Here is a 5,956-nt window from a genome sequence, read left to right as displayed (position 1 = left end):
CAGACTTTCAAAATAAAAATCCAAACAAGCACATACTCCAAACACATAAAACATTCAAAGATTTAAATACAAATGAGATATGTTAGACATAATAAAAAACAGCAACACCAACAGTTAGTTGAGTGTATATTTCTTTCTAATTTGTTGTTTTACTATTTATTTCTTGTCTTTTAAATTTAAATGTATGTTACTGGGTCAACTGCTGCTAAATAAATGTGAATATTACGAGAATATTAAATAAATACGTTTAATGAAGTGTCATTTATTAAAATTTTACAAGTCATGTATTTATTTAATTGGATTTCTCTTTTTAATTTATAATGAGTATGATTTATTTTGAAAAAACGCGTCATTTCCTGTTGCTGAGTCACTCTGTCTGACTTGACCAATCAGGTTCTGATGATTTTATTCTTTATTCAAAACCTCCAAACTTCCAAACAATCACAAAAAGCCCAAATTAAGTTCAGCAGCCGCATCTATTAATGTTTTTACACATTTCATATTATAATTATTTATAATTATGTATAAGTATTCCTATTATTATTATTATTATTATTTATCATTATTTTTGTTTGTTTTCTTCTTATTTTTTCTTATTTTTCTATTTATTTATTTTCTCTCATTATTTTGTATTTTATTTTTTATTTTATTTTTCTTATTATTATTTTATTTTATTTATAACAATAATTATTTTTATTGTTCTTATATAATTTTTAAAATGATTTTATTTTAATACATTTTTATTATTTTCTCTGTCATTTATTCTTTTTTTCCCTTATTAATTTAATATTAGTTTTTATATTAATTTAATTTAATTATTTTTCTTTTTCTATTTTCAATAATCATAATGACTATGTATGCATGAGTTTAACGGCTGCAGCCTCTTTCTTTATGAATAAATCTTCCTGTTGATTAAAGCCTGTGTTACAGCGCCCCCTGCTGGAAGAACACGGACAATACACAACTCAATACACCTGTCCCCGTTAAAACGATCCCGCTTTCTTAAAAATATTTCAACTTTTTTCTAAATTTTTCCACCTTTTTTTATTAAATAAAATATATTTTTCTTAAATATTCCTAATTTATTTCTTAAAATATTCACAAAATATTCAGATTTTTAAAATATTTTAACATCTTTCTTAAATTTTCTGACTTTTATTCTCCAAAAAATATTTATTTATTTATTTATATACTTTTCTCTAAAATTTTTCGATCTTATTTTGATAATCATTCACTTTATTGTAATATCATCAAAACTTAAAAAATACATAAATATATATATATATATATATATATATATATATATTTTAACTTTTAACTTTTTTATCAAAATATTTCTACTTCATTCTACTCTCAAATTTGAGGAGATGTTTATGCAATTCATTAAATTATAATACTCTCAAAATACCATTTTCATAAATCTAAAACATTATCAGACATTCTACACTCCCGCGCTATAGGTGGCGGTAGTGAGTCTGAAAGTTACGATGCTCCGTGAACGCACCACCGTAGATGCTCCGTGAACGCACCACCGTAGAGCAAACCGAGGAAGTGTTGCTGCTGCTGCTGCGTGACGACCGTGACGACGTGCCTATCGGAGGTAAGCGCCGGTCACATTTTACCGGATAAACGGAGAGTTTCCGCGTGTTTTCGTGTAACAGTTTTACCGGAGCTGTCGGCGCTCTACGGTGGGTTTTCCAGCGGGGATATACGTCGCTGCATCCGGGCACAAACCGCTCTGTTACAGCCGGAGAGGAGAGCCGAGAAGGTCAAGCTAATGCTAACGTTAGCAGCTAGCATCAACAGTCCTTTCGGTTTTAACATTTAAACAGTCCTTTCGGTTTCTGTAACGACAACACCGGAGGGTCCCAAACTGTGGTCCGGGGACTTCCAGGGGGTCCAGGAGGTTTGAGTGTCAGTGACAGACCCGGTGTGTGTCAAAGTTTAACACTGACGGGGACGTCCCACCAGACTCCATTTAAAAAATCCCACAATTTATAATTGCTTTGCTTCTTGTTAAAATAACAAAACGTATAGATCATGACCGGAGGTCAGAAACTATTTAGCAGGAGCTTCTTTTCAAAACGGCTTGAATCCAAAACGAGTTATTATTATAACAAGACCTACATGTGTAGATAACGACAGTCATTTCTCTTCAAGCTTTTGCCAAAATACAAGTTATTTGCTTCTTGTTAGACGTACAGTTGCTGTTAAGATCATGACTGAAGATCAGCAGTATTTATCAGGACATGGTTTTGAAAACGGCTTGAATTAAAAATGAACACTGGTTTAGTTTTTTTGAATTAGTGACAGTTTTATACCTATTGTCAAACGAACGTCTGCCAAACTCCGTTTAAAAAGTTGACAGTTTAGCGTTTTCCTCGCTCCCTCTCGCAAAGAAAAAGCTGATGGGACATGATTGGGTATCTGAAACTATTCAAGAAGACCTGCTTTTTAATCCGGCTGGAATAGAAAACAAAGAGTAGTTTCAGTTTGATGCATCAGTAACATTTGTGAAGACCTTCCAGAATCAGAAGAATCAGAAAGGAGTAGTTAAAAAATACATGAAATTTGCCTTGATGATTGGTGCATGCATACATACACAAACACACACATTAATAAGAAGAAACTGTTACACTTTACTTGAAGGTATCTACATATGAGTGACATGACATTATAAACAGTCATAAACGTTTATGACATAATGCTTCTGTCATTCGGTTTTTGTCATGACAGGTTAGGGTTCACGACAGTGTCATGAACACATGAACCCTAACATGTTACTCTTATAGAATATCTTTATCGTCATGTAGATACAGCGAAATTAAGTGCAGTCCTTGTCAGTGCCGAACATCTATGAGGTAATATATACCTAAATAAATACATAGTAAAAAATGCTACAACTGCCAACATATTATGTTATATTAATGCTAAAAACACATGGGAGACACACTCATACAGGCATCCACATTTAAATATATACCTTCAAGTAAAGTGTTACCAAAAGAAACCGAGACAAATATGAACAAAATAGCTGTTTGAAGTAGTTTAAGCACTGTGTGCAAACTCCATTTAAAAATCTGACAATTTATCATGTTGTTGTTTGTGATCAGAAATACAGAGAGCAGTCAGCGCGAGGCTGGAGATCACCAGCTGTTAACCACGAGCTGCTCTTCAATCCGGCTGCTGTTTAAAAGTGAGTCCTGTGTATCCATCCTTTTTTATTATGTCGCCCAAACTGTAAGAGAGAAGATTAAGCTTGTTTTATTTTGTCTTACGTGACACAAGTCTCATCACACAAGTTTTTGTCACTTTTTTTCTGTGATGTAAGGACCTTTTTTAGGGCTACATGTTGACCAAACACTTTATGAAACGTGCAGCAATTGACATTTATCACAGCAGACATGTTGACTTGTCATAGTAGGAAAAGCACAGCTGACATTGATCACCTTAACGATGGCTCAGTTCCATCAAGTGTCCCAGTAAGATATTTCAGTGAGTCAGCATGCCCAATACCAGGGTCTCTCCTAAGTGGAATGCAGCCATCAGTAATGGTTTAATACCAGGACCTCTCCTAAGTGGAATGTAGCCATCAGTAATGGTTTAATACCAGGGTCTCTCCTAAGTGGAATACAGCCATCATTAATGGTTTAATACCAGGACCTCTCCTAAGTGAATGCAGCCATCAGTAATGGTTTAATACCAGGGTCTCTCCTAAGTGAATGCAGCCATCAGTAATGGTTTAATACCAGGACCTCTCCTAAGTGGAATGCAGCCATCAGTAATGGTTTAATACCAGGACCTCTCCTAAGTGAATGCAGCCATCAGTAATGGTTTAATACCAGGGTCTCTCCTAAGTGAATGCAGCCATCAGTAATGGTTTAATACCAGGACCTCTCCTAAGTGAATGCAGCCATCAGTAATGGTTTAATACCAGGACCTCTCCTAAGTGAATGCAGCCATCATTAATGGTTTAATACCAGGACCTCTCCTAAGTGAATGCAGCCATCATTAATGGTTTAATACCAGGACCTCTCCTAAGTGAATGCAGCCATCATTAATGGTTTAATACCAGGACCTCTCCTAAGTGAATGCAGCCATCAGTAATGGTTTAATACCAGGACCTCTCCTAAGTGGAATGCAGCCATCAGTAATGGTTTAACACACCTGTGCTGTTCCTACTGTGACATGTCAACATGTCTGCTGGGAGAAAGGTCTGTACCAGGGGGGTCAAACTCATTTTCCCAGAGGGCCACACTGGAAAAAGAGGATCCCACCGAGGGCCAGACATGGAGAATTTATTGACGTACTTTTGTTACTGCATGTCACTTTTTTATAAACATTTTGGGAGCTTTTTACCTCATTTTTTGTTGTTTTTGTTCCGACGTTTTTGTGGATTTCTCGGACATTTCTCAACTTTTTGTAAATTTGTAGCTTTTTGTCGCATTTTTGTTGACATGAAGCCCTACAAAAGTCATCAAAAGAGTGACTTAGCCATCCTAGAATTTAGCAAATTAAACCAGTTTCTCAGGCTGAATATGTAACTCTCTCTGCTTCTTCTTCTTCTTCTGGGGGAATTTCTGAGTCTCAGAGTCGGCAAATCTGTCATACTCTGCGTTGAACGTCAGGTAATTACAGTTTAAAAAACACTTTCCTGTGTTCTTGGTTTGGCGCACAACTAGGCGGGCCAAAATTTATTATGAACCCAAATTGATATACATCCTCTGACCCTTCAACATGGCATCATGACTTTGCGTAAACATACACGCCACTTTCCTAAAGCCAAGTGGCGTGTTACCTGTAGCTGTCCACGTGTAGGTCTACGCTGTATACAGCAGATGTAAACATACCCGCTGTAGTGGAAGTTTCCTTTGCAGCAGGGGGGGAGATGTTTAGAGTTTAGTAATTTGAAACAAATAAGACAGACTGAAGCTAGAACCAAGTTGGGTTTTTGTATTTTATTAAAGATATATTTGCAAATATAGGAGCAACATGATTTCACAAAAGGCCGCAGCCCAGTGTGGAGTCAGTTCCTCAAATGAGTGAACAGAACACCAGGCTTATATGCATCTTCAGAGTGACAGCACACACGCACTTAGATTATTATGACGCTACAGTTCTTACAGGCAATCTGATACACAGGTTACATCTTAACTGGCATGGGGAAACTAGAGATAGTTTTAGGGTGACCTTGTAGCCCCTATCTGTTCAGACAGACAGCTCACATTATGTTCCAGACTGGACACCTCACAAAGTTAAGCAGAAACTGAGATAAACTGTCTTTCAATAATGTGAGAGAATTAAAGTAGAAATAAAACATAAAAATATAAGGAATTATGCTTAAATGTAATTTTTCCCATTACACCCACAACGGCTGAAAATCGCCACATGCGGGCCCTGATCCCGGCTCTCCTGGTGAAAGTCCTGTTTTACCCATCAGCCACCACAACCGACCCCCCTCTGCGGTGCTACGTCCCTTTATGCCACTCGCTACGGCGAGAATTCACTCGTAACGTAGGGCGAACGGCGTTGATAAACACGCTAAAAAGCGAGTATGCGTCTTGATAACACGCCAAAATGGCAAACGAATTGGCGTGTCATACATACGCCACTTTAGGAGATCAGTCTGAGCCCTTAGAGAAGTTGAGTTTGACATTCGCTGCTTTAAATTAAATGTATTGTTGTTTTCCAGCGTGAAGGAACTTGTGTACTCCCTGTGTACTCCCTGTGTACTCCCTGTGTACTACCTGTGTACTCCCTGTGTACTCCCTGTGTACTACCTGTGTACTCCCTGTGTACTCCCTGTGTTCACAGTATCCTTCAATAAAGGAGGAATGTAGCACAATATGAATGTAAAAGCAGTTATAATTACCCTATGTGACAATTAACAATTAGTTTTGGTTAAAATCAACAAATAATCGTGATAATTAATCGCGATCTCACTAATCGTGCAGCC

At 36.8% G+C, this 5,956-nt stretch overlaps 1 protein-coding gene across 1 annotated transcript in view; it reads left to right on the top strand.

Moving 5' to 3' along the window:
• The first annotated feature begins 1,498 nt into the window (after nt 1-1,498).
• Nucleotides 1,499-5,956, top strand: part of atad1b (ATPase family AAA domain containing 1b) — a 16,326-nt gene continuing 11,868 nt past the window's right edge. The window contains 2 exon segments of the mRNA XM_039789053.1: nt 1,499-1,600; nt 3,114-3,196. The gene's annotated coding sequence lies outside the window, so the exon portion shown is untranslated.

Source organism: Perca fluviatilis, chromosome 21 (genome assembly GCF_010015445.1).
Source record: "Perca fluviatilis chromosome 21, GENO_Pfluv_1.0, whole genome shotgun sequence".
NCBI classification, from domain to species: Eukaryota; Metazoa; Chordata; class Actinopteri; order Perciformes; family Percidae; genus Perca; species Perca fluviatilis.
The sequence above is the reverse complement of the archived record's forward strand: the minus strand, read 5'-3'. Positions and strand labels throughout refer to the sequence as shown.